The sequence below is a fragment of the Astyanax mexicanus genome, chromosome 2 (assembly GCF_023375975.1).
Source record: "Astyanax mexicanus isolate ESR-SI-001 chromosome 2, AstMex3_surface, whole genome shotgun sequence".
Lineage (NCBI taxonomy): Eukaryota > Metazoa > Chordata > Actinopteri > Characiformes > Acestrorhamphidae > Astyanax > Astyanax mexicanus.
Genome location: NC_064409.1, coordinates 33,889,234 through 33,904,102, shown reverse-complemented (window position 1 = coordinate 33,904,102; position 14,869 = coordinate 33,889,234).

Genomic DNA, 14,869 nt, shown 5'->3' with positions numbered 1-14,869 from the left:
AACCAGTTAGCAATAGCTTAGCAACCACCTGGAAAACATTAGCAACTGCCTAGCAACAGCTTAGCAACCTTTTCAGAAATGATAGCAACTGCCTAGCAACACATTAGCAACCAAAAGTTTAACCAAAAGTTTTACGATTTCAGCATTTAAACAAGCGTTTTTAGATTTCGGTGTTTAATCAAACGTTTTTAGATTTCAGCGTTTAACCAAACGTTTTTAGATTTCAGCGTTTAATCAAACGTTTTTAGATTTCAGCGTTTAACCAAACGTTTTTAGATTTCAGCGTTTAATCAAACGTTTTTAGATTTCAGCGTTTAACCAAATGTTTTTAGATTTCAGCGTTTAACCAAATGTTTTTAGATTTCAGCGTTTTTAGCATTTAGCGTTTAGCCAAAAGTTAACAGCATATCAATGACTCTTCACACTCTTCAGACGGAAAAAGCTTAGCAACCATTTTAACTTTTTAACGTTATTAGCGTTCTTTTCCAAGCCAACTTAAAGTTTGTTCACGAACTTTACCTTTTCTAGTTATTATTATTCTTCCTCACTTTTGTTAAACGCTACTCCTCCTAGGGCTTTTAACGTAGAATCACGAAACTTTCAGGGATCGTGGGACCTATAGTGAATTACGTTGCTTGTGCTTTTTGGAGCGATATATCGTACGGTTTTCGTAAAAACTTCGTAAACGTACGCCCTTTTTTCCATAGACAATGAACTAGAAGATTTTTGAACGGCTGTGAACGTCAGAATTTTTGAGATATGAAGACGAAATTCGGATGGTGTATAGAACTTAGTGAGTTCTTTCCGAAAATATGCTTTACGAAACGATACGTCGTACGGATTTCGTACAAATGCCGTACGAAGTTTTCCCATAGAAATGAATGGGGGGCCCAGAGTTCCATCTCACACACGAGCAGCTCTACGCACGGAACCCCTTCTCTCCCCTGCTCCTCCAGTACTGTGAGTGTATGGAGGAGCTGCTGTATGGAGCAGCTATCAGTCAAAAGTTTGGACACCCCGGCACCCCAGCCAGGTTTTAGCAACCACCTATTAACTGCTTAGCAACCACCTGGAAAACGTTAGCAACTGCCTAGCAACCACTTAGCAACACCTTAGCAACCACCTGGAAAACGTTAGCAACTGCCTAGCAACCACTTAGCAACACCTTAACAACCACTAGGAAAACGTTAGCAACCATTTAGCAACCACCTTAGAAATGATAGCAACTGCCTAGCAACCACTTTAGAAATTATAGCAACAGCCTAGCAACCACTTACCAACACCTTAGCAACCATTAGGAAAACGTTAGCAACTGCCTAGCAACCACTTAGCAACCACTTTAGAAATGATAGCAACTGCCTAGCAACCACCTAGCAACACCTTAGCAACCACCCCAAATACCATAGCAACCACCTAGCAACACCTTAGCAACCACCTAGCAACCACCTAGCAACACCTTAGCAACCACCCCAGTTACCATAGCAACACCTTAGCAACCACCTAGCAACCACTTAGCAACCACCTAGCAACACCTTAGCAACCACCCCAGATACCATAGCAACACCTTAGCAACCACCTAGCAACACCTTAGCAACCACCTAGCAACCACCTAGCAACACCTTAGCAACCACTCCGGATACCATAGCAACACCTAGCAACACCGTAGCAACCACCCCAGATACCATAGCAACACCTTAGCAACCGCATAGCAACACCTTAGCAACCACCTAGCAACATCTTAGCAACCACCCCGGATACCATAGCAACACCTTAGCAACCACCTAGCAACCACCTAGAAACACCTTAGCAACCACCCCAGATACCATAGCAACACCCTAGCAACCACCTAGCAACATCTTAGCAACCACCCCAGATACCATAGCAACACCTTAGCAACCGCATAGCAACACCTTAGCAACACCTTAACAACCACTAGGAAAACGTTAGCAACCACTTAGCAACCACCTTAGAAACGATAGCAACTGCCTAGCAACCACTTTAGAAATGATAGCAACAGCCTAGCAACCACTTACCAACACCTTAGCAACCATTAGGAAAACGTTAGCAACTGCCTAGCAACCACTTAGCAACCACTTTAGAAATGATAGCAACTGCCTAGCAACCACCTAGCAACACCTTAGCAACCACCCCAGATACCATAGCAACACCTTAGCAACCACCTAGCAACACCTTAGCAACCACCTAGCAACACCTTAGCAACCACCCCGGTTACCATAGCAATACCTTAGCAACCACCTAGCAATACCTTAGCAACCACCTAGCAACCACTTAGCAACCACCTAGCAACCACCTAGCAACACCTTAGCAACCACCCCAGATACCATAGCAACACCTTAGCAACCACCTAGCAACACCTTAGCAACCACCTAGCAACACCTTAGCAACCACCCCGGATACCATAGCAACACCTTAGCAACCACCTAGCAACACCGTAGCAACCACCCCAGATACCATAGCAACACCTTAGCAACCACCTAGCAACCACCTAGAAACACCTTAGCAACCACCCCAGATACCATAGAAACACCTTAGCAACCACCTAGCAACATCTTAGCAACCACCCCGGATACCATAGCAACACCTTAGCAACCACCTAGCAACCACTTAAAAACACCTTAGCAACCACCCCAGATACCATAGCAACACCTTAGCAACCACCTAGCAACACCCTAGCAACCACTTAGCGACACCTTAGCAACCACCCCGGATACCATAGCAACACCCTAGCAACCACGTAGCAACATCTTAGCAACCACCCCAGATACCATAGCAACACCTTAGCAACAACCTAGCAACACCCTAGCAACCACCTAGCAACACCTTAGCAACTACCTGGTATATGTTAGCAATTGCCTAGCAACCAGTTAGCAATAGCTTAGCAACCACCTGGAAAACATTAGCAACTGCCTAGCAACAGCTTAGCAACCTTTTCAGAAATGATAGCAACTGCCTAGCAACACATTAGCAATCAAAAGTTTAACCAAAAGTTTTACGATTTCAGCATTTAAACAAGCGTTTTTAGATTTCAGTGTTTAATCAAACGTTTTTAGATTTCAGCGTTTAACCAAACGTTTTTAGATTTCAGCGTATAATCAAACGTTTTTAGATTTCAGCGTTTAACCAAACGTTTTTAGATTTCAGCGTTTAACCAAATGTTTTTAGATTTCAGCGTTTAACCAAATGTTTTTAGATTTCAGAATTTAACCAAAAGTTTTTTTAGATTTCAGTATTTAACCAAAAGTTTTTAGATTTTAGCATTTAACCAAAAGTTTTTAGATTTCAGCATTTAACCAAAAGTTTTTAGATTTTAGCATTTAACCAAAAGTTTTTAGATTTTAGCATTTAACCAAAAGTTTTTAGATTTCAGCATTTAACCAAAAGTTTTTAGATTTTAGCATTTAACCAAATGTTTTTAGATCTCAGCATTTAACCAAAAGTTTTTTTAGATTTCAGCATTTAACCAAAAGTTTTTAGATTTTAGCATTTAACCAAAAGTTTTTAGATTTCAGCATTTAACCAAAAGTTTTTAGATTTCAGCATATAACCAAAAGTTTTTAGATTTTAACATTTAACCAAAAGTTTTTAGATTTCAGCATTTAACCAAACGTTTTTAGATTTCAGTATTTAACTAAACGTTTTTAGATTCCAGCATTTTCAAAAGTTTTTAGATTTCAGCATTTAACCAAAATATTTTGGACTTACATATTCTTATGTATTATTTAAAAAAAGTACAGAAAGAACATAAGCATGGCCAACTACACTCTCTCAGACTCGGAAAAGCAACTATAAGCAAGTATTTATTTTTATTGAAACAATCACACATACCCCACCCCCCCCCCCCCCCCACACACACACACATGCATAAATACTGTGCAAAAACAGTGGCTTCACATTTCACATCCCCCCCACACACAAAAAATTCTATGCAGGAATAGTATTGTTCACTTATCACATCACACATACTAGCCTCACAAATATATATACATACTGTGCAAAGAGTGTTGATGACTTATCACAACACACTCTAAACTTAACAAACACACACTGACACACACATACTCAAATAAATACTATGCAAAAATAGTTGATGCCTTATTACATCACACAGACTAAACTCAACACATACACACATATATAAATACTGTTCAAAAAATGTTGTTCACTTATCACCACACACACTAAACTCAACCAACACACACACTGACACACACATATTCAAATACAAAACTGTGAAAAAAAGTGTTTTTCACTTAGCACATTACACACACTGAACTCCACACACACGTGTATATAAAAAATAGTGTTGATGCCTAATCACATCACAGACATAAATACTGTGCAAAAATGTTGTTGCCTTATCACATCACACACTAAACTCAACACACACACACACACACACACACTAAAACACACACTTACATAAATACTGTGCAAAAATAGTGTTGTTCACTTATCACATCACACACACATAATACAAGACAACACTTGCCACACGTGAATAACAAATAAATTATACATCAAAAAATAACCTTAAAGCCATGTGATTTAAATAAAACAAAAGAACAAAGTCACACTGCCCTCAACTTTGTTCAAGTGCAGTAAATGTGTGACTTAACAGTCCCAGTCCCAACTGACAATCACCTCCTTTTTAAGGGCAACAACAACAAAAGGGGTAACTTATCCCCACTGTTTTATTATTCTGATCAGCTCAGGTATTTTGCTTTGGTGCCAGGAATATGCAGTTTTTTTTTCTGTGTTGCTGCTTATCAAAGTTCTCTGTGTAGCCCCTGGACTCTCCGTTGTGTTGGGGTTGTTGCTTTCCTATGAGCCACATGGGGAGATGATAAGGAGATGGGAAACTTCTGGTGGTACTGCACTTGTGGTGCTTGGCAGTGTTCTCCGTGCAGCCCCTGGACTGTCCACTGTGGCTGTTGGGGTGTTGCTGTCCCTTAAACCATGTAAAGAGATAGGGAGCTTTGTTAGTGCAATGGCGGTGCTTGGCAGAGTTGTCTGTGCAGCCCTTGGACTGTCCACTGGGGCTGTTGCTGTCCCTCAAACCATGTAAAGAGATAGGGAGCTTTGTTAGTGCAATGGCGGTGCTTGGCAGAGTTGTCTGTGCAGTCCCTGGACTGTCCACTGTGGCTGTTGGGGTGTTGCTGTCCCTCAAATCATGTAAAGAGATAGGGAGCTTTGTTAGTGCAATGGCGGTGCTTGGCAGAGTTGTCTGTGCAGTCCCTGGACTGTCCACTGTGGCTGTTGGGGTGTTGCTGTCCCTCAAATCATGTAAAGAGATAGGGAGCTTTGTTAGTGCAATGGCGGTGCTTGGCAGAGTTGTCTGTGCAGCCCCTGGACTGTCCACTGTGGCTGTTGAGGTGTTGCCATCCCTCAAACCATGTAGAGAGATGGGGGGAGGGTTAGGTAGTGCTCTGGAGGAGCCGGGTGCCTGGCAAGTTGGAGGGGTTCTCTGTGCAACTGAAGTCTCCATAGTTTTGGGATGTTGAACATGTTGCTCTGTGCTGCCCATAAAGTGTCCATTGTGGCTGTTGGGGTGTTGCTGTTCCTCAATGTAAAGAGAGGGGGTTGGCCTTGGGTGGTGCACTGGGCGTGCTTGTAGCCTTGGGCTATTCCAGCAATGCAGAGTAAACACTCTAACTCTCTTGGCTGACTGAAGTCTCTGGCCTTTTCTCAGCACTCTGCATTCAACTGCCACCAGAAAATTTAAGCCAAGAACACCTGTGTACTCGGCTAAGCACCTCCCCCCCCCCCACACACACCAAACAATAACAGGAGGAGATCAACTGTGGTACTTTCACAGCTTTCTCAGGCTGCCAGAGAGCTTGGTGGGGCTCTCTGTGTAGCCTTGGGCCATTCTGGTGCACCTGGCCACTTGTGATTGAATGGAGCTATGCATTAGCCACGTGCTGACCATCTGATGTGTTAGGCATATATTTTTACAAATGTGGAGTTGTTTCTATAATGTCAGTAGCTTTTACTAATTTGTCAGTGGTTGCACAGTGATTGACTATACGTAGTTCTGGAACAGAGAACATGTGTTAGTGTTTTGAAATAATTAGTTAATGTGGATTCAGGTTTTTGTGTTGTGAGAAAGAATGTGCTTTTGTGCAGGAAATCAACTATTCGGTTTATTGTATAAGGTGGGTGTGTTGCTGTATTTAGAGTTTAGAAAAAGTGTCTAAAGTACTGATAAACGCTTCTTAGCAGCTGTAAAAAACTGTAAAGAATCTTAGTTAGACATTTGAAAACAAGCTAAAATGAAAAGGTACAAACTATTTTTAAATGGTACGGAGTAGAAAGTAAAAATGAAGATGTAAAAATAATTATTCCTATAAGTGTAGATAACCTACATTTCTACTTAAGTAAAGTAACAAAGTATTTGTTCTTTATTATTTGACACCTCTGGAAATAAATAGTTCTTCTACAATAAGAGAGAGGGATAAAAAAGAGTGTCTGGCAGTGTTCAAATAAAAGTAAGGATTATTTATATATTTGTGTATTTTAATTGTGCACATATGGAACTGAGGCTAATGACATTTATAATAACATTTTTCTAGAGTTTGACAACAATGTCATGTCCCTACCGTGCTCCTTTTTTACTGAATGACTGCCACAGACTATTTTTGTCTACACAGTAGTTCTATATAATAAATATCACTCAATTGCTTAAAATGTATTTAAAAAAACAAACGTGATGCATTTCTGTAATGTCACTAGCTTTTATTTTTTCCACAGTGGTTGCACAGTGATTGACTAAAGAAAAAATGGAGTCTAAAGTACTGGTAAACGTTTTCTTAGCAGCTGTAAAAAAAAACTGTAGTAGGAAATATGTGTAATGCTTCTGGAGGACATTCTTTAATGTTTAATGACCTGTTCCAACATACGTCTGTCAGCATCAGAGCTTCATGTTTCTGCTCCAATTTGTCTGTGTTTAGCAGCTCAGCAAAGGCAAGATTTTCTTTCTGACAGTTCTGTTGTAAGTTTGGGAGTAGACTGTTCCACACTGATCTCCAATTGACTCAATAAAAAGAACAGATATTAAATGTTTTTACTTGTATAAGTAAGTACTTTCTTTTTATTAATACCTAAAAAAAATTATACATGATTTTATTATGTATTCTAAATATACTGGTTTGCACTACATACACTCCGTTTGTTATAATGTCTATTTTATTATACCACACAATATACAGGATTATGGTAGCTGTAGTATGTATTTAGAATTCCTGATGCAACACTGTTTGGGTTAGAAATAAAAACTGGATCTAATAGTGTGTTTTTCTCCGTTGTAGCATGATTAATAATCTGTGTGAATCCTTTTGATTGGAATAAGTTCAGAATGGGTTTGTTTATGTTACTTAGTTGATCTTCATTAAAGTCTCCACATACCACAGCAGGTTTGTAGTCCATGATCTCCAGGAAGTTCAAAAGGGCATCAAGGTTTGGCATGAAGTCTGACAGTCTGTAGTTTGGAGGTCTGTACACAACTGCAATCACAACCTGTTTTGGGGCTTCAACCTTTAAAAGCAAAAACTCCAGATCTGTGACATTCTGCACATATTGCACTGGACGGGCCTGAAGGTGATTTTTAACATAAATGGCAACCCCTCCTCCACTTTTGTTGGATAGATGAGTGTAGTTAGTGTAGGAAACATGTCTGTTATGCTGATACATTCTATAACCATTCAACTGAAGACAGTCAGGAACAGCAGAACCGGTCAGATGAGTCTCAGTCAGACAAAGAACATCTGATAGGAGGAGTTCATGATGGCTTTTGATATCTTCAATATGACTCTGTAGACCCTCTGTGTTGTGATGTATTATCTTCAGTGTTGAGCTCAGATTTGGGTCTCTTGCAATGTGCAGAAGTGGCTGGACAGTACGCAGGTCAGCTTTGGGCATGTTCTCCAGTGCAGCGCTGATTTCAGGATCACAGAAAATTTTCTTTTCATCAAAGTCAATAATGTGTAGTCCACTAAGTGACGTAGTTCTGCTCAGTCCAACATAAGCCATGCCTGGTTCAAATATTTTCTTTAGTGACACGACAGCAGAATGAGTTGTCATTCCCTGAACTTTATGAACAGTGCATGCAAAGGCTAACTTTAAAGGAAACTGTCTTCGAACTGTTCCTTTCTTTTTCAGACTTTCCTCTTCTCTCTCAATGTAAACGAGATTATCAGTTTCTCCAGGTACTTTACTGCGGTGTTTCCTTCCTGCATCAGCATTATCCAGCTCAACACCGATCATCTGAACCACAGGAACACTGTTACGGGTCTGTGTGATTATTTTAGCCACTTTACCAAAAGATCCATTGACCAGCCCAGATTCTACATCAATATTTCTGGTGAGCATCACTCGTGCACCAACTGCCATCTGTAGTGTGTCCATTAAATCACCTTTATCTCCTTTAAAAGGGGCACCCTGTTTCTGCATCTGTCCTGATCTGGGGTCTTTCTTATAATCCTCTGCATCTATATTAGTGATATCTGAAAAGCGTGTGGTTATGGCTGCTGAGTTGAAATCATCCACTTCTTTATTAGTAGGAAATATGTGTAATGCTTCTGGGGGACAGTCTTCAATAGGTTTAATGACCTGTTCCAGCATACGTCTGTCAGCATCAGTCAGAGCTTCATGTTTCTGTTTCACTCTCAGTCTGTTCAGCAGCTCAGCAAAGGCAAGATCATCTTTCTGACGCATGATTTCAGTCAGTGTGATCATCTTAAAGTGATCTCTCCAGAAGTCCAGCACATGATCCTCATACACACACAGTGGCCTGGCTCTTCCTAGTGGTGGTAACTGCTGAAAATCACCGACAGCCATAATAGAAATGTTACCAAAGGGTTTATCATTTCCCTTAATCTGCTGCAATCTCCAATTTACATAGGCGAATAATGGTTTAGACACCATGGATATTTCATCAATGATCATGATCTGTAAATTAGAAAAGTTTGCTCTGATCTCATCCAGACTGTTTCCAAGTCCCTGATATGGAGGTTTCAGGCTTCTCGGGAGTTTCAGGAGTGCGTGGAGTGTTTTTCCATTAATGTTATGACTGGCACAGCCGGTAAATGCACTCAGAAGCACTGTGGGTTTTGACATATCAGCTTCCTCTCTTACACATGGCAGTTTCTGTAAGATTTTAGTGGCCTCTGCATACACAGATTTAATAAGGTGACTCTTTCCTGTTCCTGCTGTTCCAGCTACATAATAAAAAAACGGTTCTGGATTTTCATTTTTATTATTAAGTTGGCTTGGAAAAGCCAACTTATTGTTCTTCGTAATCTTCTTATTCTTATTATTATTATTATTCTCGCCATGTTTTTTGCAACGCTACTCCTCCTACAGCTTTTATGGTACAGTCACGAAATTTTCAGGGATCGTAGAACCTATGCCAACTTAAGTTGCTTGTGCTTTTTGAAGCGATATATCGTACGGTTTTCGTAAAAACTTCGTAAATGTACGAAATTTTTCCCATTGAAAATGAATGGGGAGAAATTCGAAAGCTCGTGTACGTCACAATTTTCAAGATACGAAGACGAAATTCGGCTGGTTTATAGAACATATCGCGTTCTTTCCGAAAATATGCTTCACGAAATTATATGTCGTACGGTTTTCGTACAATTATCGTACGAAGTTTCCCCATAGAAATGAATGGGGGGCCCAGAGTTCCATCTCACACACGAGCAGCTCTGCGCACGGAACCCCTTCTCTCCCCTGCTCCTCCAGTACTGTGAGTGTATGGAGGAGCTGCTGTATGGAGCAGCTATCAGTCAAAAGTTTGGACACCCCGGCACCCCAGCCAGGGTTTAGCAACCACCTATTAACTGCTTAGCAACCACCTGGAAAACGTTAGCAACTGCCTAGCAACCACTTAGCAACACCTTAGCAACCACCTGGAAAACGTTAGCAACTGCCTAGCAACCACTTAGCAACACCTTAGCAACCACCTGGAAAACGTTAGCAACTGCCTAGCAACCACTTAGTAACCACCTGGATTTCATTAGCAACGTCCTAGCAACCACTTAGCAACCACTTTAGAAATTATAGCAACTGCCTAGCAACCAGTTAGCAACACCTTAGCAACCACCAGGAAAACATTAGAAACTGCCTAGCAACAGCTTAGCAACCACTTAGCAACCACCTGGAAAACGTTGGCAACTGCCTAGCAACCACTTAGCAACAACTTAACAACCACCTGGAAAACGTTAGCAACTGCCTAGCAACCACTTAGTAACCACCTGGAATACGTTAGCAACTTCCTAGCAACCACTTAGCAACAACTTTAGAAATTATAGCAACTGCCTAGCAACCAGTTGGCAACACCTTAGCAACCACCAGGAAAACATTAGAAACTGCCTAGCAACAGCTTAGCAACCACTTAGCAACCACCTGGAAAACGTTGGCAACTGCCTAGCAACCACTTAGCAACCACTTTAGAAACGATAGCAACTGCCTAGCAACCACTTAGCAACACCTTAACAACCACTAGGAAAACGTTAGCAACTGCCTAGCAACCACTTAGCAACACCTTAGCAACCACCTAGAAAACGTTATCAACTGCATAGCAACCACCTAGCAACAACTTAGCAACCACTAGGAAAACGTTAGCAACTGCCTAGCAACCACTTAGCAACCACTTTAGAAATGATAGCAACTGCCTAGCAACCACTTAGCAACACCTAAGCAACCACCTGGAAAACGTTAGCAACTGCCTAGCAACAGCTTAGCAACCACTTTAGAAATTAAAGCAACTGCCTAGCAACCACTTAGCAACCACATGGAAAACGTTAGCAACTGCCTAGCAACCACTTAGCAACCACTTTAGAAATGATAGAAACTGCTTAGCAACCACTAAGCAACCACTTAGCAACCACATGGAAAACGTTAGCAACTGCCTAGCAACCACTTAGTAACCACTTTAGAAACACCTTAGCAACCGCATAGCAACACCTTAGCAACCACATAGCAACCACCCTAGATACCATAGCAACACCTTAGCAACCACCTAGCAACACCTTAGAAACCACCTAGCAACCACCTTAGCAACCACCCCGGATACCATAGCAACACCCTAGCAACCACCTAGCAACACCTTAGCAACCACCCCAGGTACCATAGCAACACCTTAGCAACCGCATAGCAACACCTTAGCAACCACCTAGCAACCACCTAGCAACACCTTAGCAACCACCCAGGATACCATAGCAACACCTTAGCAACCGCATAGCAACACCTTAGCAACCACCTAGCAACCACCTTGCAACACCCTAGCAACCACCTAGCAACACCTTAGCAACCACCCCAGATACCATAGCAACACCCTAGCAACCACCTAGCAACACCCTAGCAACCACCTAGCAACACCTTAGCAACCACCCCAGATATCATAGCAACACCCTAGCAACCACCTAGCAACACCTTAGCAACCACCCCAGATACCATAGCAACCACCTAGCAACACCCTAGCAACCACCTAGCAACACCCTAGCAACACCTTAGCAACCACCCCGGATTCCATAGCAACACCTTAGCAACCACCTAGCAACACGTTAGCAACCACCTAGCAACATCTAAGCAACCACCCCGGATACCATAGCAACACCTTAGCAACAACCTAGCAACACCCTAGCAACCACCTAGCAACACCTTAGCAACCACCTGTTATATGTTAGCAATTGGCTAGCAACCAGTTAGCAACAGCTTAGCAACCACCTGGAAAACATTAGCAATTGCCTAGCAACAGCTTAGCAACCTTTTCAGAAATGATAGCAACCGCCTAGCAACACATTAGCAATCAAAAGTTTAACCAAAAGTTTTACGATTTCAGCATTTAAACAAGCGTTTTTAGATTTCAGCGTTTAACCAAATGTTTTTAGATTTCAGCGTTTAATCAAACGTTTTTAGATTTCAGCGTTTAACCAAATGTTTTTAGATTTCAGCGTTTAACCAAACGTTTTTAGATTTCAGCGTTTAATCAAACATTTTTAGATTTCAGCGTTTAACCAAATGTTTTTAGATTTCAGCGTTTAACCAAATGTTTTTAGATTTCAGCGTTTTTAGCATTTAGCGTTAACAGCATATCAATGACTCTTCACACTCTTCAGACAGAAAAAGCTTAGCAACCATTTTAACTTTTTAACGTTATTAGCGTTCTTTTCCAAGCCAACTTAAAGTTCGTTCACGAACTTTACCTTTTCTAGTTATTATTATTATTCCGCGCTCAAATTTCTATACGCATCTCCTCCTAGGGCTTTTGACGTAGAATCACGAAATTTTGCAGTATCGTAGGACCTATACCCGATTAGGTTGCTTGTGCTTTTTTAAGCGATACATCGTACGGTTTTCGTAAAAACTTCGTAAACGTACGCTTTTTTTTCCCATAGGAAATGAATGGGGGACAACTTTGAACGTTTGTGTAGGTAACAATTTTTGACATACAAAGACAAAAATCGGACGGTCTATAGAACTTACCGCGTTCTTTCCGAAAATTTTAACGTTTCGACGATACGTCGTACGGTTTTCGTACAAATGTCGTACGAAGTTTTCCCATAGAAATGAATGGGGGGCCCAGAGTTCCATCTCACACACGAGCAGCTCTGCGCACGGAACCCCTTCTCTCCCCTGCTCCTCCAGTACTGTGAGTGTATGGAGGAGCTGCTGTATGGAGCAGCTATCAGTCAAAAGTTTGGACACCCCGGCACCCCAGCCAGGGCTTAGCAACCACCTAATAACTGCTTAGCAACCACCTTAGCAACCACCTGGAAAACGTTAGCAACTGCCTAGCAACCACTTAGCAACACCTTAGCAACCACCTGGAAAACGTTAGCAACTGCCTAGCAACCACTGAGCAACCACCTGGAAAACGTTAGCAACTGCCTAGCAACCACTTAGCAACTGCCTAGCAACCACCTGGAATACGTTAGCAACTGCCTAGCAACCACTTAGCAACCACCTGGAAAACGTTAGCAACTGCCTAGCAACAACTTAGCAACTGCCTAGCAACCACCTGGAAAATGTTAGCAACTGCCTAGCAACCACTTAGCAACCACCTGGAAAACGTTAGCAACTGCCTAGCAACCACTTAGCAACTGCCTAGCAACCACTTGGAAAACGTTAGCAACTGCCTAGCAACCACTTAGCAACTGCCTAGCAACCACCTGGAAAACGTTAGCAACTGCCTAGCAACCACTTAGCAACCACCTGGAAAACGTTAGCAACTGCCTAGCAACCACTGAGCAACCACCTGGAAAACGTTAGCAACTGCCTAGCAACCACTTAGCAACTGCCTAGCAACCACCTGGAATATGTTAGCAACTGCCTAGCAACCACTTAGCAACCACCTGGAAAACGTTAGCAACTGCCTAGCAACAACTTAGCAACTGCCTAGCAACCACCTGGAAAACGTTAGCAACTGCCTAGCAACCACTTAGCAACCACCTGGAAAACGTTAGCAACTGCCTAGCAACCACTTAGCAACTGCCTAGCAACCACTTGGAAAACGTTAGCAACTGCCTAGCAACCACTTAGCAACTGCCTAGCAACCACCTGGAAAACGTTAGCAACTGCCTAGCAACCACTTAGCAACCACCTGGAAAACGTTAGCAACTGCCTAGCAACCACTTAGCAGCTGCCTAGCAACTACCTGGAATATGTTAGCAACTACCTAGCAACCACTTAGCAACCACCTGGAAAATGTTAGCAACTGCCTAGCAACCACTTAGCAACTGCCTAGCAACCACTTGGAAAACGTTAGCAACTGCCTAGCAACCACTTAGCAACTGCCTAGCAACCACCTGGAAAACGTTAGCAACTGCCTAGCAACCACTTAGCAACCACCTGGAAAACGTTAGCAACTGCCTAGCAACCACTTAGCAACCACCTGGAAAACGTTAGCAACTGCCTAGCAACCACTTAGCAGCTGCCTAGCAACCACCTGGAAAACGTTAGCAACTGCCTAGCAACCACTTAGCAACCACCTGGAAAACGTTAGCAACTGCCTAGCAACCACTTAGCAACTACTTTAGAAATGAAAGCAACTGCCTAGCAACCACTTAGCAACACCTTAACAACCATTGGGAAAACGTTAGCAACTGCCTAGCAACCACTTTAGAAATGATAGCAACTGCCTAGCAACCACTTAGCAACACCTTAACAACCACTAGGAAAACGATAGCAACTGCCTAGCAACCACTTAGCAACCACTTTAGAAATGATAGCAACTGCCTAGCAACCACTTAGCAACACCTTAACAACCACTAGAAAAACGATAGCAACTGCATAGCAACCACTTAGCAACCACTTTAGAAATGATAGCAACAACCTAGCAACACCCTAGCAACCACCTAGCAACACCTTAGCAACCACCTGTTATATGTTAGCAATTGCCTAGCAACCACTTAGCAACCACCTGGAAAACGTTAGCAACTGCCTAGCAACCACTTAGCAACTGCCTAGCAACCACCTGGAATATGTTAGCAACTGCCTTGCAACCACTTAGCAACCACCTGGAAAACGTTAGCAACTGCCTAGCAACCACTAAGCAACTGCCTAGCAACCACTTGGAAAACGTTAGCAACTGCCTAGCAACCACTTAGCAACTGCCTAGCAACCACCTGTTATATGTTAGCAATTGCCTAGCAACCAGTTAGCAACAGCTTAGCAACCACCTGGAAAACATTAGCAATTGCCTAGCAACAGCTTAGCAACCTTTTCAGAAATAATAGCAACCGCCTAGCAACACATTAGCAATCAAAAGTTTAACCAAAAGTTTTACGATTTCAGCATTTAAACAAGCGTTTTTAGATTTCAGCGTTTAACCAAACGTTTTTAGATT